General features: G+C 46.1%; 1 long non-coding RNA gene across 3 annotated transcripts; it reads right to left on the bottom strand.

Moving 5' to 3' along the window:
* Positions 1 to 2695: 2695 nt before the first annotated feature.
* Positions 2696 to 17054, bottom strand: LOC121068566. 3 transcript variants are annotated; one of them, XR_005818963.1, is made up of 4 exons: positions 16827 to 17054; positions 14374 to 14528; positions 9220 to 9305; positions 2696 to 4134 (listed from the first exon to the last, which is right to left on the bottom strand). It is a non-coding gene; the product is annotated as an uncharacterized LOC121068566 (long non-coding RNA). The 3 variants fall into 3 exon arrangements; XR_005818964.1 differs by lacking the exon at positions 16827 to 17054 and having other exon boundaries at positions 2696 to 3468; positions 3992 to 4134; positions 14374 to 16476; XR_005818962.1 differs by lacking the exon at positions 16827 to 17054 and having other exon boundaries at positions 14374 to 16476.
* Between the last annotated feature and the right edge of the window lie 8882 nt (positions 17055 to 25936).

Genomic DNA, 25936 nt, shown 5'->3' with positions numbered 1-25936 from the left:
AATCAATATAATGATGCTTTCCCATTACCTTTTGTTTAGGGAATGAAATGTCACAAAATGTTTTGCACACGTTGTATTGGAGACCAGGCTGTACAGGACTGATTTACAACAGAACATTAAGGGATTTTGTTTAAAATTGGTGCAGGCGGGCAGGCAACTGCTGGAACCAAAGGTTGGAAATGATTTTGTTTTCTAATGACAGCAAAGGATGTGGCACCAATACTTACTGACTGTAAAAGTTTCAGATATAGGATAGAACTTGACTAGACTAAACACAGTATATCTACTTCCCTTTTTCACCCACATAGGTGGTGTTTCACCTAACCTGAACCTGCTCTGGCAATTCAAACCATGTCTCCTAGCCTCGTGTTGTAAGGTCCTGCAGTTTCAAGGCGGTTCTGCCCAGACACTGGTGTTGGCAGAAGCCCACCACTGCCGGAGACCCCAGGCCTGCTGCAGGCTGCCTTTCACTGGGTCGCATCCCCAGCATCTTATTCAGTTTTTCCCCTATCTGCCATCAGGCGTGCTTTCACAGGAGTTTATCCGTGCAAGAGCTGACTAAACACTGAGCAAACAGTTCAGAATTTGGCTGTCTTTTATAAATAATGATTCAAAGGTTTGATTTAGCTACAGACGAACCCGAGCCACAAAAACTGCAGCTGGTTCCTAGCGGCATCAACTCACGCGGAGACTTCTTTCCCCGACACGTTTTATTTCAGCCAGAGCTTGGCCTGAAAGTCTGCGCGTAAAGACAAAATGTGAACCAGAAGCAGACATCAGCACCCAGGGCGCAGCGCGTACCAAGATAGCCCATAGCCACATGCCAGCTTGCCACTGACCTTTTATCTGCATAAATAGTTGTGACCTTTGGGCCGCTCAAATTAGTGCTAGCTGCTCGAGCAGTCAAGTATCACAACCCCATCCTGCGCAGGCTGTGTCCCCGTTCCTCTGACCGCTCACCCTGATGCCTTTGCTGGCCTTCGTGGGCATCCTTGGAGCCAAAGGGCTACCAAAATGCCCTGCTGGAGACAAAAAGTGCCACCGAAAAACCCTGCTGGAGCCTCCGTCTGCCAGCTGAACAGCACAAAGACCAAGGGAAGGGTCTGGCCATCTGCATCTGGGCTGCCGCTTTGCTGTAGGGTGCTGTGAGCACTCACCTGCACTCTTCTTTGAGTATTAGTTCACTGTGTCCTTTAGGAGAAGTCCTAAATGAGTTTTAAAATCAAAAGAAAGAAATTACTACCAAAATAGCTACTTTTTCAGTAAGCCTCAAAACGAGTTATTTTGCGTAAAACCAGTAGTAATTCACTACACCACTGATCTCTTTTTCAAATGAAATCCACTTTTTATTCAGTGGACTGTAAGCTGTGTAGGCTTTAATGCACATTATTTATCAGTAGACCAGAACTACCATGCTCTCTCATGTAAATAAGCATTTAGTTCTAGCTCGTAACCACAGCAGTTTTATCTTTTTTTTTTTTTTTTAATAGGTATTTGCACAGTTTTACAAGCGCATTTTCTTCACATTGCTTAGAAAAGACCCTCTGGCTGCCTAGATGGCAATATTGACTAGGCCTGGAAAAAAAAAAGAGTGGGATACTTTTAAAGATATAAAGCATGAAAAACATACAATTTTCAAGGTTCTTTAAGAAGATGGCTGCACAGACACTTTTCAGAGAGAGTTTACTATGCCTAAAATTTGCTCCAAAGCTCTTTTCTTTTGGTTTCCTTTAACAGGAGCTTTCTTCTCCTCAGCTGTTTCAGCCATGGGATAGCAGATTCCAAGAGCATTTTTCCACCTGATGTACATTGTGTGCATGATGCTTAAAAAAGATTCAGTTGACTCCCCCTATACATTCTAGAGACTTTTTCAGTGGTATCAAGGCAAAGTGATAGGCGAGTAATGAGAAGGCGCTGATTGCTTTTACCCATGCCAGCTTTGGACAGGAATAGGAAACTCAGAGGGTTGGGAGGTCAACGTGTTTCGCTTGTCTGATGCCCCAGACTAGCACAAAGCTGCTGAAGCTCAGATGTACGATTGCTTGCAAACATTGACATCCAACTGTGGATTTTATATCCTTCTTTTGTGTTATCTTTTAGAGCAATTCCAACATTTGAAACTTTTAAGAGCATTTTTTTTGCTGTCATTCATTTCTCACTTGCGCTATCCTGGCCTTGCCTGTCTGTGGCAGTACTGGCAGCAAGGCTAGCCCGAGCCACTCGCAGGTAAATAAGGAGTCAACGCATGTGTTTGCAAAGCGTGTTTAACTTGCGTCTTTCATCTGTGATTAATATTAAATCTATTGAGCTACATAAATAAGTAGTTCACTTACAGACCTGTCAAACCAATAGTAATTTCTTCCCCTTGGAGTATACAGCTCTGAGCTATCCGTTCTAATTGTTTAATTTCCTTTTGTGTACCTGGAGATAAAAACAGCCTGCGAGGCCGCTTCCACTTGGAGAGGAGGGAGGGCAGCTCAGTCACTCTCCTCTGCCTCCACCCCGCTGCATACAAGGCCCACAAATGTCCTTAAAAGCCTCGGGTGGGCAGAAAAGAGCCACTCCGCACACACCACTTCTGGCGTGGAGGTTTGTGCATGGGAAGTGGACTCCTGCTCGGCCTTCTGGCTTGGATCACAGCTCTGCAAAATCATCTCCACCAAGAGACTATGGATCTGTTTCTGTTCTCATGCAAATGAAATTAGTGGAATTATGTAAGCATAAAGTCAGGGGTAAATGAGAGGAAACTCTTGTTTGCTCTTTTGCGCTGACATGGAGTTGTGCTCCTTAAACACTAATAAGGCAATGCTCTCATAAGAGATGGAGAGCGTGTCATCAGGCTCCTGGCCTCCCAGGGAACACACACAGCACTCAGCTCCTGTAAGCATATGGATAGCTTACAGACTGCTTATAGGTAGGTGGCCAAAGAATGGTTGGAAAGAAAATAACCCCCACAGGCTGGCAAGTCCCTTAGAGCTAAGGAAAAGGAAGCACTAAAGATGGGGGTCGAAGAGGAAATCCCCTCCTCCCCACCTTGTCCAGGTGGCTATATCAAAGCCATAGGGAAGGGTCTCCCTGTAGCCAGGCATCCTTTCCTAAATACAGTTGCGTAGGACCTCTCTTTGGAAGCAAGGATTGGAGTGCTTTCCCTCAAACCCCACCCCAGCACCACTGCAGGCTGTGTGCTGTAGGTGGAGGTGGTGGTACTGGGCTACAGCTCTTCATCTGTGGGAATTTTCCTCCCCCGCCATTTGCTGCATATGTAAAGCCCTGCATAAGCCATTGTAGTCTCTGGGATCTGGGGGTGGCGAGAGGAATGGAAGAAATCTTGTAGCAGAATATATTTAGCTTCCTTCTCTTCCAGGATGCTCCTTCACACTTCGCAGTTCAGCGCATCAGGGGAAATGCAGAAAAACCAGCAGAGCTTTCCACAGCGATGAAGGGGCTTTCAGTAAAGCAGCCTCAATGCTGCAAACATAAAAGGGACACCCCGCTTATTTAACAAAGGACATTTTAACACAATCCATTTGAGGGATGCTAAGTTAGTTCCTAATACTATTTAGCTATACTGAAAGGCAAGGAAAATGTTACAGCTGTGCAGAAATCAAAAATGGGATCAAGATTACTGGCAACGGGTAGAAATGACATTTACTAAGCTGCCTTTTGTCTGTGATGTTTGTTCTTTACTGTTTTTCACTTAACAAGACTGCAGAAGACGTTACATGTCCTTAAAGAGCACTACTGCATGCAGAGAGGAACCAGACTGTGGTTATCTGCTGAAACCAAAAAGCTGACATTTTGAAGTGGACGTTATTCGTTGCAACTGCTCGGACTGAGGCCATTTCACATGGAAACAATTAAGAGGCAGAATGCATATCATAACAAAGGAATGAGAAGAAAGATCAGGAAATATGAGCAGATTGGATAATTCTCTAAAAATGGATACAGTATTTACTGCTAGTGATTATAACAAATCTAAGCCTTGTCTTACCACAGGAGAGCAGACATGACTGAACTGTAGATTTTCCTGTGCAACCTTAGAGGAAAAAGTTCAGGTTAACGATTAATTTAAAATTTAGGTCCAGGATGGAAGAAAGTACATCTCATCTCATATGTGTGTAGGATGGAAGGAGTCTGAAAATAATATATTAAAAAAGTGGTCGCAACTGGATATTACAGAGAAATGAAAAGCAAATAGGAAATCAAAACAATGTAGTCCGTGTGCTTTTTTGTAAAAGCAAGGGGGAAATGTAAATGTGCATCAAAGGGCATTCACAGAGATTTGCACATTCTTCTTGAGATCAGTCTAAATGCAACTGGAAGGAAAAAAAAAAAGGATAAAGAACAAAATCCAGTTCTAAAGAGGTGTGTAGTCATACATGCAGGAGATAAGGAGGGGAGGGCTTTTCTTACACTATCAGAGAATGCGTGAGGTAATTACTGGAAGGCATGTATTGCAATAAGGAATTATGAAACACCATTTAATACTTCTTTCTGGTTGAGTAATTAAACAAACAGTGTATCAGCACTAAACTGTATGAGATAGATGAGGCACCACCAGCCATATACAGCCGGAAGCCAGGATGTCCACATCCCTCAGTCCTGAAACAGTCATCTGTATTTATGAGAAAGTTTGGAAATCGCTTTTAGTAGCTATCAACACCGGGTCTCTTAGTGGCATAACTGCCATGCCTCTGTGCTGTGCACACACTCGCACACAGAAGTTCAGTGTACCACCCCAAATGAGTGACTTTAACTTAAACTCATCCCATTAGGTGACAGCAAACTGCCCTCCAACTCCTCCTTCCTGACCACTGTCTGGGAGACTAATTTCTAGTGCCACTGAAATCAATTTGAGTTTTATGACTGACCTCACTGGAGCCAGGATTTGGCTTAATGTCTTGATGCAAGCAGCTAATGGTTGTGCTGACAATAGCTGGGAACAGGCGCAAGTCAGAGCAGAAATATTTAATGCCTTACGACAGGGTGAATATTGCATTTGTACTATCAGCTTACCTGGCAAAGGGGGTATCAGGTGTTGAGGCATTCACTCCTGTTCCAACGTCCCGCTTTCCCCCTTTAATACGGAATCACATGATGGCTGAGGTGGGAAGGGACCTCTGGAGGTTAACGGGTCCAACCCGTGCTCAAGCAGGGCCACCCAGAGCAGGTTGCCCAGGAGGCTTCTCCAAGTGGAGTCTCCCCAGCCTCTCTGGGCAGCCCATGCCAATGAAATACAATTATTCCTTAGTGGAAGGCATTGAACGTCTTCAGGAGGCCGAGAGCCATGCATACACCAACCAAAACTGGCCAATACACACCCATGAGAGGAAATGTCAAGGGCACATCTGAGCCTCTGAGGGGGCACAACAGACCCAGCGTATTGCCTGTGCTGTAGGCTCGCACCATCCCCATCCCCGCGCCTCAGCTGCCCACAGAGACCTCTCAAGGCATCAGGCTGCAATCATCCAAGACAACTGCTGAAGTTTCCAGCTGGAAATTTGCGCAGTTTCCAGTCCTTTCCTGTTTTTCGGAGCTGCTTTTGCCTAAAGAGTAGTCCATCCGCAGAAATCAGCATCTGCAGAAAGAGTCATCCTGGGTGCCATTCTAGAAAGAGCTACGTTTGACATAGTTTCTACAGAAAATCCCTTTAAATAGTAAAGCTTTCGCACATTTGTATTCAGAGCTGTTACGATTTTATTTTTAAAGGGAATGTAGGTGTTCGTAAGCCGTGGGCATGAGACTGACAGCACTAGACCAGAGCTCGCCATTTGCAGAATAACTGCTGCATGGACTACTACACCGCAAACCTCTGGGATCAAAATACCAAGGATTCAGAGGTGGCCTGCCCGTCCCTGTGCCTGTTTTTTCTCCTTGTCCTCCCCAAGGGGATCAGCTGCTAAGATGGACCGTGTGTGTGTGCGCGCGTATCTGAACACTGGCGGGAGCAGACACAAGATTACCAAGCCTTCCAGGCAGTAATTACTTTCCAAACGCAGTGCGTTTGGATTTTGCACTCCAGTGCCACAGAAGTAGCTTTCCGTGTGACATCACACACACTTAACCACATGTCCGGGTCTATTTTTTCTTTATTTGCCAAATGTTTGCTCTTAAAAATAAACAGCTCGGACTCCAAGGCCTGTCCCCAACACTGGGGATATCAAAGGCTCTTACCAGCTACCCAAGAACAGGGAGCCGCCCAAAAGCACGCATGCTCGTCTCTTAGAGAAATCACCCCCAAGTAGGCTGTTTTCCATAGCCGAGGTAGCTCCTGTCTCTCAGCATCATTTAACAGGGACTCCGCAAGCCATCACGCTAGGCTGCTGACCCTTTCTCCCACTCCACCCCACTCAGAAACACCTTGTGAAAAAACCTCCATGACAGAACCCCTCTGAACTCCTAAAAAACTCTTTTTATTTCTTACCTGTTCCTTGAGCCACCTGTTCCACACACGATAAAGTCAGTGGTGGTGCCAATACAGTGTAGAGACTTCCCCTTTCGTTAAGTATGCCAGGTATATTACTAAATTAAGTGATTTCACACATTTTCCTCCCAGACTATAGCAATTTCCTTCAAGCTATTTCTCTGAATCTTCCAGTCCTCATATGCTAATATGCTTTGGCTTTTGGCTCAAATTATTAGGAAGTATTCTTTTTTCGTCTATATTTTATTTCTTTGCTTTCTTTGAATAATTTAGGGGCAGTTCATCATTTTCTCTCACTGGCTGTAATCTTGCAGAGAGAACTCTGAGCGAACTGTGAGCCCAAACACCAGATTCAGGATGCTCTAAAGGCTGCCCTGCAGAGAAGCTGTGTGCAAAATAACAACAGAGCCTCTTGCTGTGAGATCAACTAAGGCTTCTTGTTCATTCTCTAGGTTTTATGGTAGGATCTTTTGTGATGCGTTGCAGCCCTGCCTTCCCTCTGTTCATTTTTTGAAGCACTTTTGCCATAATCAGTCCTCTGAAGCACCATTCTTTCCTCTGAATTGACTGAGAATCTGGGTTAGAGTGACTGAACAATGTGACAACAAAGGAGTGATTGTCATCAGGTCCCAAGGATTGGATACGCTGTTGGTTACAAAATGCACTTGGACAGCCCAAGTTGTGTGCCAGATTAATATTTGATGTCATTGGACTTGACTGGCTGTAACTGAAAGAGCTAGGGCCGTTGGTGGGAAAGTGGCCAGCTCCCTTTCACCGAGGAGCGGGGGGCTCACAGAAGCTGACAGCCCAATCTCCCATCCACCCATATGCGCTGACCGGTGTGAGCCATGACAATGCAAGTTTCAGCATAGTTCACCACTGACAGGTCAGATTATCTTTGCACCCCCTAGGTATTGTGCGTACTTTATATTATCAGCAACTACTTTGCATCCAAGAGTTTGGAGGATATCAGTGCCTGGCTTGTATCAACAGTAGCTGCTCTCTCCCTCTTCCTCCTCCCTCCCCACTGCTCCTAGTCCCCGTGGTGGCAGCAATAACCCAGTTCCTGTAGGTGAGATAACAACACCCATACCTGTCCTCATTCAGTAGTATCGAGCGCGTCTGCTCAGTGGCAGGTGCTGAGCTTTGCTGTCAGGGACAGAGACGCACTTGTTGGGTGAAGGGAGGCTGGCAGGGGGAATCTGAAGGCTGCTTGTGCAAGTGGTGGGATGGCCCCAAACCAGGCTTCCAGGAGGGGCCCCCATGCCAGGATCCACGCCATGCATGCCAACACCAGGAGGAGTCCAGCTTGATGCTGCACAATGCTCCTCTGGTCACTGTGCAGCGCTAGGGAAATGCAGGCAGTCACGCTGGAGGGTAGAGTTTGTCCCAAATGACATTCATGTATTTGCTATCATTATTTGTTAAGTCATTAAATAACACGTAGGGTACAGTTGTTTAATCTGGACCTATCTGCATACACGAGGCACCTTTACATAGTCCATGCAGGTATGTAGTCACCCGATATGCTCAGAAATCCTACATTCCTTCTCATATGTCTTAGAGTTAAATAAAGTGAATTTTAGATTGCATTATCAAAACTGTCTTAAATGATCCCATTTTGTTTGTCAATTGATCCTTTACCTTAACCAAAATACTGCTAGGCTAATGAGGATCACATGCCGGTGGCACTTCATTTAAAGAGGGAAAAATAAAAAGAGGAAGTTGGTGTTGTTGCACACAGATATTCAAAAAATAAATCAAATAAAACTTGGCATTGTAAATGGAAATCAATGGACTGCAAAATTGTATTTGTTCTAGCTGGATAGAGTACTTGCCGAGTTCCAAGCTGTTTGTCCCTAACTGAGGGGAGGCCGGGTCTGCTCTGCTTGTGCTGCAATTGCAAGGCTATTGTGAAATAAGACTCAGATCTCTCCATCTTCACCGCAATTTATGCATCCAAAAACTATTAATCTCACAACATCCCATGAGACACAAATATTAGCTCTCTTTTACAGAGACAGTGAAAGAAGAGTGGTTATTTTGTCCAAAGCCATGAAGCAAGTCTCTGTAGGAGCTGAAATTTTGGGCTCCCAGTCTCTTATTCTCTGAAAATTTGACTATGCCTGCCTTAAAATTCTTTCAGTATCTATGAACTGCAGACAGCATAGTACCTGAATAATAATGCTTAATAATAAAGCGTTGCAGTGGATGAAGATAGCAGGTATACAGGTGCCTTGTAATTCCAAGTGACTTCTGGCTGGCTGTGAATTTTAGCTCATGATGCCTGAAAACATCACTGAGGACCATGTTGTTTCTCATCTGCACTACACTCAGCTTGGCTGCTTTTCTGCAAGTCTGATTCTTGATCTTTTTATAAATCTTAAGAAAACCATATATGACATGGAACTCTGCTAAACTTAAATAGTAGCATATCACCACAAAGAATTAAATAAAAATATTCCTGTTATGAACAGCCCATTATCACCACGTCTACAATATCTGCTTTTTATCTTCTTCCCTATTCTGCAATGTTGATAATGATGACTATTCATATTATGCATATAAATAATGTTTCTTGTACATTCTCATTGACCTACAGTGCATATAATTACCATAGAAAGCTAACTTGTTAAAAGGATTTTTATCACACAGAGTTGCATTAGTCCGAAACCTTCTAATACTATTTTCCCAGGAATTTCACGGCACAGTCCTGAGAAACGAAGCTTTTCACTTTCCAAAGACTGCGTTTTTTAAATGCATCACCCTGAGGATGGAAAGCCAGTCAAACATACCTTGAAAGGCTGAAGAAGATTGTTTTCAGGCTGGAGAAGGGACAACTGGACAGGAAGACTGGCAACTAGAGCAAGACCTTCCAGCTCTGACAACAGGATGAAAACAAAAAAGAGAGACAGGTAAAATAAGCACATCTCAGTCTTTGAAAATTGAAGAGGTGATGCTTGATATTAGAACAATGCAGGAAAGGATTATTAGAGCAAAATACTTTGCTGGCAAAGAACTCGGATGTTGAGACTTTCTGCCCTGTGGCCTTCCAGCAGGCTGTGGCTCCGTCTGCAGGAGGTGCCTGTTCAGCCACCACCAGGACTGTACTACCAGAGTCCTGTCCTCTAAGACAGTTCTCCAGAAATTTTAACTGTATGGAGTATGCTATGCAAAGCAGTTATCAAAAAATAGATACCAGCTCTGTCCTTGATATTAAATAAGATCATTTGGATTACTGCAATCAAATATGAAAAAATAGCATTCATTACAAATGTGCATTTACATCCCCTCAATTGTAGAATTTATCAGAAGAATATCTCATTTAAAATTAGCATTCTTTAAGACTCAAAAATTAAATTGATTGGAGAATAATAACCTATCCAATTCTTTGCTGCTTTGAACTCCTGCATATATTTATTACAGAAGTCTATAAAATAAGAACTTTTTCCTCAGAAATACGTAGAATATTATTCTTTTCCACCCATATCAGTTACACTGCCCAGATCAGTTTGGGGCTGGTCCCATTCATGTGAGAATGGTGATGGAGCCAGGTAATTCTTTAAATCAGTGTTCTTGATTAACAAAGAATGCACAGAGCCCTTTTTCCTTGAACGTTTAAAACAAAGGTCAAAAAAGAATTGGGAGTTTTGCTTGCCTTTTGAAGTCTTTTGCTTGAAAACACTGCGCCCAAAAATCCCTCTCTCAGCTTTTGTTTGGGGTCACACTGCTGGGGGCTCCTCCAGCTAGGTCTGAGCCTTCCTGGCTACCTGTCCTGTTTCTGTCCCTCTTCTATCCCACCACAAGAAAATTGCCACATTCAGGTTCATCTCTACCTTAATTGGTACCCTAGCTGCTAGCCAAACAATCCTGGTGCTTGATTCAGATTCCTGAAGGGCCTTGGGGGACCCTGTGTAGTGCTAATTGTTTCAGTTATCTGTAAACAAAAGAAAGGTTAATTATTCTCTTCTCATCAAAGGTCGGCATCCATCAGGAACACCATCCCCAGCCCACAGGATATGCTGAATACTTTCTGAACCCCCTCGAACTCAATCATCACCATTTCAATTGCTGCTCCACCACTACTGCTGCTTCCCGAGGTGGTTGCCTGAAAGCTGGGGCTGGGGTATGGGTTCACCCAGCACCAGGGGCTCCCCCACAGCTTGTACACCCTGCTGTCATGTCCAGATGCTGCTTTTCAGACTGTTAGGCCATGAGGACCTATCTAGGGATTGACTTCGCTGCTTATGCTGTTACCTCTGCTATGAACTAATGTCATCTGTGATGGCTTTTTCTCTGTCTACGGCTTCCTGGTGTGCATAGCTAGACATAAGATTGGAAAAGCTGTTAAACAGGAACCTACCTAAGGCTCCTCAACCCTGGGCCACATTGTGCCCAGATGCCACCTGCCACGAACTTGTCCATGCCTGAACACTGCCATCCTTGCACTGTGCTGTCCAGGTTGGGAGGCACAAAGCTTTTCATTGCCCCATGGACTAACATGGAATTTATTTTCTTCTTTAGAGGCTGTGTAGAGGGAAATAATCATTTTTATGGTTAAAAAAATGAAAAGTTATCTACAAAATATGGACAAGCACTGTCAGTCAGCATAAAACGTTCATAGAGTACATGCTGAAGCACAGGCAGATCATTTCTTAGGGATCATAATCTTTCTTTTTGTCCTTTTTGGTTCAGTGGTTTCTTACTCAGTTTCCTGTCTGTTGGCAAGCTAATTTTCCTTCTATTTCAGAGGAAACATGCTGAATCACAGATTACAGGCTGGTCACTCCAAGGATGCCAACTGACATTTGTGTGGTAGGCTAAAAAAGGTGACCTTTGACCCTAATACAAGCAAAAGTCAGCCATATGTACACTATACATACACATACAGAGCGTGGAAAAAAAAAAAAGTAAAAGCAAAAGCCTAAGCCACACCACTGTAAAGATTATAAGTAACCAAGCAGAACAAAGGTCTAGCCCTAAATGCTAAAGATCAGTGTAACTTTTTATTATTGCTGATAACACACCGTGCCCCATTGTTAGGCTGAGAACTTTTTACAGCCCAACGAAAGCTAACAACCTGCTTTTATGTGGCACATCTCAAAAAAAAAAAAAAAAAAGAGAAAGTGCTCTACAAATATCATTACCTCCATTTCTCAGAAAGGAAAACTGAGCAGCAGAGGTAACTTAACTTGCTTAAGGTGCTTTGCTTAGAAGTGCAGAATACTGCCCATGTTCCGGCCCAGAAATCAGAAACAATGATGGAAAGGCCAGCCTTGCTTTACGGGCGCCCTGTTTATAGCACGAACATTTCCTGAGCACTGCAAACACTAATTCAGCCCCACCAGCTGCGCTAAAGGTGCCTGCGGCAGCCAGGGCCAGAGCCTTGCTGGGAGCACGGCGCGTGGAGGAGCCAGTGCATGGCCAGCTGGGTGTGAAATTACAGCACCGCCGCTGCTTCCAGGAGGGGATAGGAGCCACACCGGTGGGCAGGGAGGCTGAGGAAGGGCCAGGTTGGGAAGGCAGCAGGGAGAGGGCATTTACTGAGTGCACTGCTGTTCGGCAACACTGGCTGGTACACCCATCCTGTGCCCGTGGGCCTGCAAGGCAGGGCAGGAGGCAGCATGGCACTGGCCAGCCTGCGGGGTGGGTGGAGGCACCGAAAGGAGATGGACCCAGCAGGATAGCTCCGTGCCCACTGCCCTGCTCCCAGCTGCTCTGGGAAGCAGGCACACGATGCCGCGCCCCTTTGGTTTGGTTGAACACGCAAGCTCGTGGAGCCATTAAATGAGCATGCTGAGCCAGGGGCGGGCTCCTGTTTGTGGTGTCAGCCTTACCCTTTGCCTCTGAGGGCATGGAATCCATTCAGGAGAAGCCTCATGGTGCGAGGGCTGCGGGTGCTGCCCGCTCTGCCTGCCGGACCAGGCCCTGGCATCCCTCGCACCCCCAAGGAATGGTGACGGCGGCTGCTGCCACTGGGCCCTCTGTGGGATTGCTCGCCCTTCTGTTCTGCATGTGCAGAGAGGGAACGACCTCTCGGAATAACTCATTAACCCAAATTACCACCTGTTCTTATCTAGCTCTGCCGGCGAGTCGCACCAACAGCCCTGCAGAAAGACTTTGAGAGCCCAGCAAAGGTTCCTCCGTGTGGCTTCTTGGCCTCGCTGGACACCCGCCAGCACCCAGGCCTTGGTTTGACCAAGCGGCCTCCACAGGAGCACAAGGCTCGTCTCTCTGACGAGGCTCCTTGGTCTGCCTCCGCTTTACCCTGTACAAATCGCGAGCTGTGGTTTCCACGTTTAAGTCCCACCACCATTCACTGCAGCCAGCTACCCCTCGGCCTGCCTTTTAGCTCTAGAGCAGGGAAAGCAAAAGCAGTTTGCCTCCCGATAAGGATGTATGTGGCATGTGCATCTATATGTTGTCATGGAGATGCCATGGGATACATCGCCAGGTTTTGCTGGTTGGGTTTCTTTTGCATCACACATTTGTACAGAAATGACATTTTTACTGAAATATAGTATCCAACATTTCCCAGAGCATAAGTGGGACATAGATCTGTGTCAGATCAGATCAGGTCACCTCATTCATGGTAACTTGCATGGGCCTTACTTTTTATTTTCCACTTATACTGCTCCTGATTTCATACCCACATAGCATCACCAAGTTCAGAGAATTAAATGAATCTAAAATAATGGAGGGGGAAAAGAAGCAGGCCATATGCTTTGAAAGCAAAAATGCAAAAATGTGAGATGGCAGAATATAGTGAACTTCTGCAAATACAGTGGGCCTGGAATAATCAATCAATGGATGGAATTGCCCTTAAGGGCTAGCCTGAGACATCTAAAATCTCCATAATTTTCCACCTTTACCTGATGTTTTTAGGGTGAGTAGTTTTATTTCTTGTGTCCATCTTTTTTTTCTAGTAATATTCTCATAAATTTAATAACAGATATTTTCAGAGAAACATTTTTTTTAATCTTTTAAAAGGAGAAAGAATTTTCCATTTCTAAATTATACCTTGTCCATAAAAGACAAATCACATGGCCAATGGAGATCACATTCCCAATAGTGCAGTCAAGGCCTGTAATCAAACCAGCCAAGATCCTACGTACCTGATAATTATGCAATCAGAAGCAAACTTCAGAAGCCACCACCAGCTCACAGCCTTCAGACCATCTTCAATTTGAGCATTGTTATAAAAATATCACCTTCGTCTTCCTACATAACATGCTTACGGTATAAGCTTTTCTTTCTGTCTATCCACACAGTTAAACGTCTCACCTATCCAAGCTCTGATCTAATTGTGCGCAATATATATATTTTTTAATTGTGCTTGGAAGTGATCATCAGCTGTTGGCTTCCTTATGAAGTTATTCAGATTTGAGATTACTCTGGAGGACCTGCTGCATTTTCATACCACTGCTACTGCAGATCCACTGACTGAGAAAAGCTCCCTTGTGCCTGTTGACATGAATAATCCCCAGCATTTTTAATATAGGCTGCCTTTGCCAGTTGGCTGACACTTGTGCTATGCCGTGAATAAAAGCTATTCGATGACAGTTGAAAAATGGATATGAGACACTTGCTGCTATATTCCCTCTGCTGTATGGGAGCTATTCCCTATTGTTTATCATATGCAGGAATGTAGAGATGCTAAAGGCAACTTGAATGCAACCAGGGGTGACATGACAGTGCAAGACAGAAGAGGGAAGTGAGGCCCAAACCCTATTCCAATAGCCTGCTGCTTATTTATATTCCTCAAACAGCTTTGGTGGCTATAGGAACTTTAAGTCTCTATAAATAATGTGTGTTTTAATGTCTTTACCTAGCCAAAGTGTGCCTTCACATCAATGTAGAAAAGATTATTCTTGTTACCTGGCTGAAGAAAGTTTAGAGTTTTTGTTGTGTCATGTAAGCAACAGGATTAATAACACACGGTCACTTACCAGCAGCTGCTGCTCTTCAAGAGACCCATTTGTGTCTGTGGGGCGTGCACCACTGGAGAACCACAAATCCCTGGGATGAAGAACATGCACCCCAGAAACATCACACGGGATGGCAGCTCAGGCACCTCTGCGCGAGTGCATGCAGGGTGTTACTGCTAGTCGGGGAGACAAAGATAGGGATTCAAGTCAGATCCAAAAGAGTGAGGGAGAGAATGTTTGGCTAGTGGAAAATGGAGATGGAGACCCAGGTGTCAGCGGAGCATGAAGACGAAAGCAACATGGAACTATCTAAGAGCACGACAAAATAAGTAGGAAGGAGGGATGACTGAAAAACAGACAGGAAAAGGAGCGGGAGGAGCGAGATCAACGATAAGTTACTGAGGGCCTTCGAGGGGAAGATAGGGAAGTTTCACTGGAGGCTGAGGGAGATGTGACATGGTTGGGATACGAGAGATGGGATGGTGCGTCACAGCTGTGGGATGTTTAGCAGGAGACTTCTGAGCAAACCAGGTGGAAGAAAGCATGAGGAGGAGAGGGAGGAGGGGCTGCTGCAGCATGAGCAGGTGTGGCACAGGAGGAGTCTTCTGAAGATGGGTAGTAAGGGAAAGGTGGATTTTAAAGAAGATTTAAGACATCCTAATACCTTAGGAGACAAAGCTTACAGATAATCCATGAAAGCCCTTTCATAAAAAATAAAAAAATAAGAAACCACAACCAATTTTAAAGGATTAACAGGAAGAGAGCACGCCATATACTCAGCAGCCAGAAGTCCTTAAAAAAAACATATCCAGTGAACTGCAAAAGATATCAACAAGAAAACAGCCCTTTTCTACAAGCAGAGCATTCACTTGATTGCAGACAACACTGATCCTTGCCCTGGGTTTTGCATGTATTGATAAGGAATAATACGCAGACTTTCAAGTCACTTTGCGTTTTCTCTCCTGCTCAGGTCATTACCAAAGCTCTCTCTGAAAGCCTCCCCCTTTATCATCAGCTCAGAGCTGGAGCTGGCAAAGCACACCTGCCCTAATGACTCACTGCTAACAACCCTGCACCTTCAACATAAAGTTTCAAGCACCTGAAGTTAGCAAAATGTGGGTGAGCTCTGCAGCATCTGCAGGCAGGCTCGGGTTTCGCAGAGCACTCAGCTGCTCCAGGTGCTGAGGCTCCATGCAAGGAGAGGTGGGATCATGATCCCACCACCTTCATAGCCAGCTCTGTGACAGTCAGGCCTGTTTTCTCCAGCAAATGGATGAGCCAAGAATTGGCACAAAACCAGCCAAAATGGCATGAGAAACATTGAAAGGAGAAAATAATTTCTTTCCCCCCAAAAGAGGGGAAAAAAATGGTGTGCATACATAGACCTGGTGATTGCAAGGTGAGATCCAGCGACAGCATGAATCCATAATCTCCAGATGACATGTCAGGCAAAAACACTTTGGAAAGCTCTGTTACCAGATCGGCTTTGGGGATGTGTGAGTAACAGCAACAGGCCATAATAATTATTTTTTTAAATGTCGCTTTAAGCACAGTTTTCTCCTGATTATCACTAGAGCACATTGCTGGCACAAAGTGCCTTTGTACAGTATATCTTCGTAGTATCTGAAGCTAGCACTCAGCTCCAGGCAAGGATGCTAAAAAACAGTATATCATTTTGCTCTCGGAAGGGAGAATCTAACAATTTGGCCATCTGCTGCATTCCACACCAGTGACAGCTCGTGCTCGTGTTTGGTGATAGAGCTGGGGCTGGCAATGCAGTAGCAGCCCTTCCTCTTCATCCTCCTCCAGCCTCAGCAGCGGTACCCATTGCCACTGTGCCACAGCTCCTCTCGTGCCCTTCCCACCAGAGGAACGTTTCCCTCTTCACCTGAAGAGGGATGAGCCCCAGTGCTCCCTCTGTGCACCTCCCTGCTGCCTCGTCATACCCTGCAAATGGTCCCTGACCCTCTTGGTTTGCCCCATCTTTGTCTCACTTGGGCCATTGCCACTACCCACTTTGTAGGGCTTCGAAGGTGAAGGATCTGGAGGGGAAGACGTGTGAGGAGCAGCTGAGGTCCCTTGGTTTGCTCAGCCCAGAGCAGAGGAGGCAGAGGGGAGGCCTCATGGCGGCCTGCAGCTCCCTCACGAGGGGAGCGGAGGGGCAGGCGCTGAGCTCTGCCCTGGGGACAGCGACAGGACCCGAGGGAACGGCATGGAGCTGGGACAGGGGAGGGTCAGGCTGGGTGTTAGGGAAAGGTTCTGCACCCAGAGGGGGGTCGGGCACTGGGACAGGCTCCCCAGGGCAGTGGTCATGGCACCGAGCCTCCTGGAGCTCAAGAAGTGTTTGGACAACGCTCTCAGACATATGGCTTCATTTTTGGGTGGTCCTATGTGGAGCCAGGAGTTGAACTTGATGACTCTTGTGTGTCCCAACTCAGAATATCCTATGATTCTGTGATTCTATGATTCTATACCTGAGGTGGGGATGCTGCAGAGGATGAAGCTGAAGATGTAGGTCCTGGTGAAACGATGCCCATTCCCACATCATGGCAAGTGGTCACAGTCAGAAGAGAGCTGCTCCCGCCTCCTTTCATGTAGCCTGAGCCTTCTTGGGACAAATCTGTTTCAGAGAAGATTGAGAAAGCAATTATTTGGCCACACTGTTTTTATCCTTCCTGCACACGTGAAGAGAGGATCTCATAATGTTATATCTCTACAAAAAACCGCACCGTGGTGTGGAGATACCCACCCTACCTTGCAGTGCAATGGTCAGCTCTGGTGGTGAGGAGCTCACCAGAGCTCACCCCAGCTGGGTGCATTTGCACCTTCAACAGAGGGGCTGCTTCTTCACCGTGCAGACTTTGCTGTGCAGGTGGCCGAGCCCAGAGAGGTTGCGGAGTCACCCCCCCGGGAGATCTTCCAAAGCTGCTTGGACATGGTCCTGAGCAACCTGCCGTAGGTGGCCCTGCTTGAGCAGGGGTTGGATGGGGTGGCCTCCAGAGGGCCCTTCCCACTTCAGCCGTCCTGCTATTCTGCTGCAGCCCAGCATCTCCCAGAGCCCATGTAAAACAAATTGACATCCCTGCCATACTCCCCAGCCCCTGGGCAGCCAGCTAGCTCCTCCTGAGTGCTCCCTGTACAGCACGAGCACCACAGTGTGCCCACCACAGCTGTGTGGGGCTGCAGGTCCCTCCTTGGCCTTCCCAGCCTGCGCGCCCAGTCCTGCTGCGCCCCAGAGGAGTGACATGTATCAGGCTCCTTCCTTGTTCCTCCTGTCCTCCACGTCTCCCAAAAAGACAGTTCTCATCTGCTGCCAGGGGGTAACAAGTCTGACTCATAAGGGCTTGCTTTCTTTTAAGAAAGATGGATGTTTCTGAAGGTCATAATTTTTATGGCTCTGATGTTCATAATCCTGTGATAGTCATGTTCAGCATCTGAGTTACTACAGCACACAAATCGTATTCGTGGCATCCTCGGAGGCCGAGTGCCAAGCTGGGAGCAGATAAACACATTGCACACGGTTTTTAAGCCACAGAGATCCAGAGCAGCTCTGTGCTCTCTGATACAGCGATTTGCCTTCTTTTGGCACGACAAACATATTTAGCTGGTGTTCAACAGGAACCGAAGACCCAGGCACAAGAAGACAGACCTTGGGCTTAGCTTCACAGCTACTTTTGCTCTGATCGTTTTGCAGAGATCTACATATTCATGCACGCTAATTAGCATGTGTTTCTTTAAGAGAGCTCCTTCTCTTAGCGCTGATCCCCGCCGAGCACAGCGGCATTTGGGATGAATTCACCTGCGGGGCAGTGCCTCGGTGCGGGGGTCTCTGCGGGGCCAGCTCAGTCCATTTTGGTGAACCATGCTCGGCAGCGGTGTCTCTCCAGCCTGGGCAGAGCTGTGAAGTCGGGGAAGTGGTCCGGGTCGGTGGAGACGATGCTCTGCTCGTCATGGGGAAGAGGACGCGTGTGCTGCCAGGCAACCGGCTCCGCAGCGCCCGTGCCAATGGCTGCGAGCACCTCTGCAGAGGCAGGTCTTCTGAAGGAGCATCCAACCCGGGGCTGCTCGCTGCTGGGGGGCCCCCATTGCTGCCCAGAGCCCGGGGGACACGCGGCAGCCACGCAGGGAGACGGGGATGTGTCCCCGCCTCACCTGCCAGGGAGCGGGGCAGGGAAACGGGTCCTTTTTCCCCCCCCGAACTGCCCAGTGCCCACCATACCGATGGGGACTTTGCAGCTCTGGTGTTGGTCAGTGCTGCTCAGGAACAGGTCCTTGCTGCCCCGCGTTTGCACCGGCGTGGGGAGGAGCTGCAGCTTTGGCTCATGGGCTCCGGAGGGATGTCCAATGTTCTGGTCTTCATCTGGGTCTTTAATTTCTCTCCCCAAGCCCTGCTGCAATCTGCCACACGCAGCTTGACAACTGAGGATGGAACAGATTTTACTCGTGACAGATATGCATACATATAAACATTCCTGTATACATATGCATGAAAAACTCATTCAGTAGGATTAGGTAAAATTACCTTAGGGTGTGCAAAACAGCAGTGCCATCCACTGCGAGCATTCCCCTTGCTTACTCATTTTGATGAACTACTTTGATTCCTTCCAGCCTCTCACTCCAGGAATATTCTTGCATAAACAACGTAGAGGTCTCCCTATTAGGAGCTGCAAGAAGTTCCCTTGCAGTGATAATTAGCCCTCTACTATTTCATATCTCCCGGGGAAATGTTTATGTGGTTTCTCATTCAGCTTTTATTTTACAGCTTAAGGGTGATACCTACAATGTCGAGGAATAAATCTTGTTCCATCCTGCTTTGTCCTTCCTGGGCAGGGTTTGGCCATAAGAACAGTGGGAGAGACATAAGTTATTCAGAGACACACAGATGACATGCACTCTCAACACTTCGTGCCGCTCAGACCCTAGAAATACCAATGTGAGGTGAGAGCAGGTGAAGAGAAAGGCAAGACCAGATAATTTATTGCAGCTCCCCCCTATGGCAGTTACAGATAAATCTCCGGGGATGAAATAATGTTTGCAGAAGAAGTTTGAAGCTGGGGGATAGGGATCACGTCCCTTCCTGATCCCAGGAGCAGTTTAATTGCAGTGACAGAGGCACTACAGCAGCAGCAAAGTGCCATTCAGAAACAGCATTTGTGCCCGAAACACCCTCTAATTTCCCCAAATTTCATACCTTGGGCCTCTCATGAGACTGGTGGCACGGCTTTGCGCCACAGCTGGAGCACTGCCTCCTTGACCAAGCCTTCAGCAGTGCAAGCAGCCTGCACCAGGACACAGCCTTCGATACCTCCATGCACAGCACTGCCTGATGCTCCTGCCAACCTTTTATTCCCTCGAGGAGACAGAAGGGGTGCAGGGAGCATGTCAGCACCCCACAACCCATACAGAAGCTTGCTCTTCGGAGTGCCCATGCCCCTGCTAAGGGGAGCATGGAAAAGCCATCAGAAGAAACGCCAGGAAGGATTGCTGCACCGAGGTGCAAAGCAAGGCTTTAGGCTCCTGCCTCTGACTTCCGTCAGTCCTAACGAGAGCTGGGGGTGAGCTCGAGGGCTGTAAGGCAAACTGGGTCTCGCCCTAGCAATAGGGAGTGCTACCAGTAGGCCACTGGGCTGGCCTGGAAACTGCTTTTTTTAGCAGGGTGACAATACCTGACTTTGACAGCCAGCGTGCTGGTTTGTGTATGCGTAATCTGCTGCGATCATGTTATAAATCAAGATGAGACTGCTAAAATTATGTATGACCTCATTTGATAGATTATCTAATAAGGAATTTGCTAATGCAGTTTATCACTTAAAAAGCTATACGACTGCTAAGGATGAGTACTTTGCTGCAGCACATTTAAACCTAATTGTCAGAGGAGAAAAGCAAGCGGATTTCAGAGGTGAGTTAGAAGAGCATCCTTATGAGGATGATGTCTTCACTAAATCAGTGGTGCAATGCAGCAAGCAGGGTGGAAAGGACTCTCCTCTGGATAAAGGTACAGAAAGCTGCTAGACGAGGCTGTGCTGTGTGAGCATACTGCATGGAGCCACTGACCAGGAGAGCCCTCCTACCTGTAAATACTTGTATCCTAATGGGCATGCTTGTTTTTGTTGTTTGATCTAACGTTGTCTTTTATTGTTATAACATTTCAGTTCTGTTTCCCTGTCTTGCGAGCAGATCTAAAATCCCTGGTACATTGAAAGAAACTATCTGCCTAGACCTTTAGCTCTAACTAGCTATTCTGGTTATTGTGCTTGTCAGAATGAAAAGAGTAATTGTTTTGCTGCTATATGTTACCATCCAATATTTTTGTTCTTCCAGTCCTGTGACTCATTTAAAAAGACTGAACATCACTTCCACATACACAAACAGAGCTGTAAAGCAGCTCAAGCCAATGAAACAAAGCTTGTTTTGCAGGTTTGTTAACCAAGTATTCTCTTCCAATCCCAGATTTATGATTAATATAGATGCCATTTTATTTCCTGATGATTTTATAAAGCTCATTCTGGGGTCTGAATGCCTGCATGCATTCTCTGGATGGATGATGCTGTTCAAAGCCTCTGAGATAAACATTAAACCTGCTCACAACTCTGTGTGTGTGGGGAGGGGGAGGTGTTAGAAAAGTGACGATTTTGAGCTCCATTTTAGGCTTGGGCAAAACAAGGTGGAGACACGAAAGAGCTTACAAGAGGCCATGCAGAAAATCATTACCAGAGCCAAGGCTGAAACTCTGACTGCCCCAGTCCCCATCTTGGCTCCTGACTCCCTGGAACAAAGCTAGCAAATGTCCCCTTCCTACCCCCGAGTACATCCTGCTGCATTTGCAACCCTGCCCTAAAGGTGGAGCTTCTTTTTCATGGGAAATCATTTTGTGGCAGAGATGGGGAAATCGGACATTGCTTTACAAAAAATAGGACGCGACCATTGGCAGAATAAGGCAGTAGGTAAATTTCATGGAGTGCTACTGAGTCAATGCAGTAGGAGAAACCTCCACATTGACTTAAGTGAGTAACCAATGATTTGGGATTGTACAGGAGCTACCGGTGTCACAAGAAAAGCAAAGACGCCCCCGAAGCATCATAAATCCCAGGGACAGGAACCAAGCAGCGTAAGGAGGATATTTTGGTAGTCATAAATGAGAATCACGTAGGGGGAATCCTCATGACCTTTGCATGGGAGGCCCACCTAAATATTATTAGGCCTCTGTTAATAATGCAGTCCCAGTTGAGCCGCTGGGACTGCTCCTGAGAGAACTGGAGTCTGCGTTTCTGTGTGAGCACACAAAACACAGCTGTGTGTATACATCCGACTGGAATGATTTATCTACAGAGGAGAAAAACACAAAGTAACGGCAATATCATCTGCCTCGTTAAATGGCCGAGCTCTAAATCGGGGGAGCCACTTGAGGGGTAAGAGTGTAGTTCATCACCATGCCACATCACCGTTTGTGGTTTTCCCCACCAATATTAAATGCTGCAAACTGAGTCAGTGGATTTTACATTGAAGACATCTCTACAACAAGCTGGACTTGGGGCACCTGCTCACTCACCCTAGACTCTCAAATAACCCCTCAATTATAATTTTCAGTCACAGCTGACATGGTTTAGACAAAAGTTTCATCATAAAGCCCTCGTCAGTCATTCCTTGAGCCATCCAGTTTCTCAAGCTCTTGCCAATACCAAGATAAAGTCTGACTATCCGTAACACTTCTCAGAGACCTGCCAGTCACTCTGCGATGCAGCCTGCGGTGGCCAGGCCAAACCAGCTCCTCTGCATTTTATCTCCTCGCTGCTATCTGCACAGCAAAGTGCAGGCAGCTCTTCTGAGCCCAGGTTATCACAATTAAAGTCCACTGGATGTGGTGATGAACCTCATTCAAGACCAACAGAGAACAAAGAAAACAAATAAAGGTCCCAAGCCTGTGCCTTTGAAGTTTAACACTTTTTTTCTCCAATGCACATCTATTCAAAACACATGTTTTTCACTCCCACTGGGCAGTAAACCTTGCCATGTAGCTGCATGTACTATGCTTGGGCATATTGTTAGCAGTGCACTATGTACCTACACGTCATAAAATAGCACTTAGTCAAATTTTTCTTAAACTGCCACCTATGGGGCCAAAAATATCCTCCAGAAGACTTTGGAAATACATGTTGAGGTTGCTATCTGGTGCAACAGGCAAATTCTCCTGCTGTGTAAATCAGGAGGTGGATTGCTCTGAAAACACAAGGTAAACATTCCTAGAAGGCCAGAACCGAAATGCGTGATAGCGAGCATCCGCTGATCAGCAGTCAGAGATTTCACAGAGCACAGGAGGAGAGCAGGGCCACAGCCACGGTCATCTCTGAGGACCACGCTACGCTCCTTCAGAGGATGGAAATCCCACCCCAGCACGCGTTCTCCCAGATCATATGGGAGATCTGCAGCTGAGTCACCGTTAAATAGCAATGCAGAAATTTCCAAGGCTGTAAGCAGCAAAGTTTTGCAGACATCCCATTATGTTCGACTTACATAATCTGAGTACTTAGCTGCTCAGATAATATAGTGATAGAGCTTTGCGAAATTGAAAAAGAAAATGCCTCTCTCAGTTAGCAGGATAGCTGGAATCGAATTACAGCGCTCCAGAAATCTGTAAAGTAAGTCCCATTTCCTTCTTGGCTTTATCGGACATTTCCTAGAGGGCCTCGCTGCAGCAAAGATGAGACCTCAGCCCCTATAGCCCTGACATCATTTACACTGAACTTTGACTTCTCAAAACATTATCTTGCTTTTGGAAACAGAAGCCTCTGGTGACTCAGAGCTACAAAAGGGCAACGGTCAGGGTTCAAACAGCAGTCTAAAGATGTCTGTTTTCTTCCTGCTAAACTGTGAAACTTGTGTTAACTTCAGTAGGGATTCTTACTTTGGCCTGTATGTAGCAACAACATTTTGCAAAAGACAGGCAACTATTATCTCCAAGTACCCTGAAGATAAACCCAGGCGTCTTGCACAAGTCTCTGCAGCAAGGAACTGCAGCTAGTGTGGCGGAGTAACGATATAAGCATGTTATACCTAGAAATATTTCTTCTCTGATCACAAATTTTGGGGTTTATCTATGCTACATAAAGTACCAAGGAGTTAGATCCTCCACTGGCTTAAGTCATAGCTCTGTGAAGGCAAATGGAATTATGCTGATTTATATTAGGTGATCACATATTTGAAAAACATATTTGACCTAGATGGCTGATAGACTCTCAGCGAGGCTCTCTAGAGGAAGATAAAGGGAGTAGAAGGAAATAAGCCCTTTTAGAAAATAATACTCTCATGCTTTAGTAAGAAATATGCCTTACCTGGTGAAAAATGCACCCTGTCTTCATATGTACAAGACATTTTATCCTCTAATAAAATAACAACTTGTGATCCAGAAGCAGGATGTGCAGACATACAAACAATACAAAGGGGTGCTTACTCCAGAAGTGTTTCCCTTGCACTGTTCCTGGTAGCTTTGCCTGCTTTCAAAAGAAGTAGCACCTCTGGTGGCTCAGACTCCGAGCAGGTTATCCGAGGACTCTTTTTTAAGTACCAGTGTACTTAGAGATGTGATTTATCGCGAAGGCAGACTATGCAAATGAACATACAATAAACTTTTGCAGTTCCACATTTTTTCCACTCCAAAGATTCTTCTTCCATTGCCTGACCCTTTGGTGCAAAACGCAACAGCAGCTTTGAAGCTGGTATGTAAACTTCACATGCCAGACAGAGGGAATGCTGAGGACATCCGTAGCTGAACAGTTTCCATGACGGGAAAAGACCACATTCATGTGAGGGTGGAAAATTTGGTTTACCAGCAGTCAGGCCATTTGCTGTGGAATAATTCATTCGCCACTGGCAGTGAGCAATGACTGCTTTATGTTGTGCAACTGTCCTTTGGAAAGCACGGGCATCCAGCTCCCACAACCCCACGCAGAACTGAAAAGGGCAAGGAATGGGGGCAGAGGAATTCAAACTACCTGCTACCAGCAAGCAGACCCGACTTCCAACCAAGCACCTGCCATTAGAGCTGGCTCACAACAAAATCAGCATTTCCTTTGTGGAGTCTCGTATCTAAGGCTAGCCAGGGATGAGAGGTACGGTGCCAAAACATTTTGCTTATTGACAAGAAAAATCCGCCAGTTCTTTGCAGTAATAGTAATAAAAAGGTAGCTACCAGCCATGCTACTATTCCATCACTTTGAAACTGATGCTCAGGATGTGGTATTACTTTTTGTCTTTATTTATTTCCAAGCATTACTGCTTGGCAGGCAAATCTCTTGGACCGTGATGTGTACCCATCCTTCCAGCATCTAGGTTTTCACAGTGATATTAATACTCAAGAATACTGGAACAGACCTAAGATAAACGTCCCCCTGTCCTCTTTGCTGGGTCCTACACATCAGCTACTGCGTTGTATGGATGAAGAAATACTCAGTCTTCCACAATCGGGTGGAGAACAGCTGAGGGAGCTCTCAAAGTGAAATGCTGGGAGCTCGCTGTATAGAGACAGAATGGACTATAAATCAAAGCTGCTTTGAGCTGCCTGATATCCTGGGCCACACACTGTTTGACTTTGCACCTGCAGCCTAGCCTCCCCGTGCTGCAAAGTGGCTGGGTCGGTGCAGCATTAATTAGGCCAGGATGAAGAGGTGCAGGCCGAATTGGAGTGGAGCTGGTGCTCCATCCCCAAGAGGAGCAGCCAGCTCTGCTGCTGGGCACGCTCCCAGCGACCCAGGTGCCCTACCTCCAACACTCACCACACTCCCCCGCGGCTGCTCCCAGAGGACAGGAAGGTGTTCCCTCAGGTGCTGTAATTTAGCTCTCCCAGGCATCAGTCCTGTGCACCCAAGCAAGGACAACGGGATGTTTAAAGCTGAAACAGCCAAAGAATATATTCAAGAATCTTTGATAAAAGCTACAATTTTATGCACCACGGAGCATCCATCAAGGAAATGCACGGAGCTAGTGCCACAAAATAATTACATGTGCAGAGTCCTTTGTAAACACAGCTTTTATGTGCATCAGCACAGCTGGGGACAGTGTTTAAAAATACAATTATGTAATGCATTTCGTGTAGTCCGTGAGCCATTCAAGTGATACCATCAGTTCAGCAAAATTACATGCAGCAGTTCTGTATCTATTGGCCCGAGCAAAGAAACATTTTTCAAGAACATTATTATTTTTTTTTTCTCCTGCTATGAAATAGATTTGTCTCTGATGCCTACGGGGAATTTGTGTCTCTGTCATTGGCCACTTTCTCTCCTCCTTTCACCAATGAAGGAGAAAGAAATGGGGAGTTATTTTTGGCCTTGCAACAGACTCCAGCATCTAAATCAGTTAGTTCTGAAACCACTTGGGGTGGTGTTGGTTCTCTTTTAATGGCTTTACAGAGAAGGAATTTGTGATGTTTGACTGCTAGCAAAAGGAAACAAAGCAGCTGTTGTTGGATAGAAGGGCAAAGCAAGGTTAAGACACTCTGTAGTAATGAAGCAGGGCCCAGCCTTTAACACCAAGTGTGCAGCAAGTGATGAGCCGTGGCCAGCACAGCACAGAAGAGGCTATTACTAAGCCA

The sequence above is a fragment of the Cygnus olor genome, chromosome 3 (assembly GCF_009769625.2).
Source record: "Cygnus olor isolate bCygOlo1 chromosome 3, bCygOlo1.pri.v2, whole genome shotgun sequence".
Lineage (NCBI taxonomy): Eukaryota > Metazoa > Chordata > Aves > Anseriformes > Anatidae > Cygnus > Cygnus olor.
This window is presented reverse-complemented; position numbering and strand designations above follow the sequence as displayed.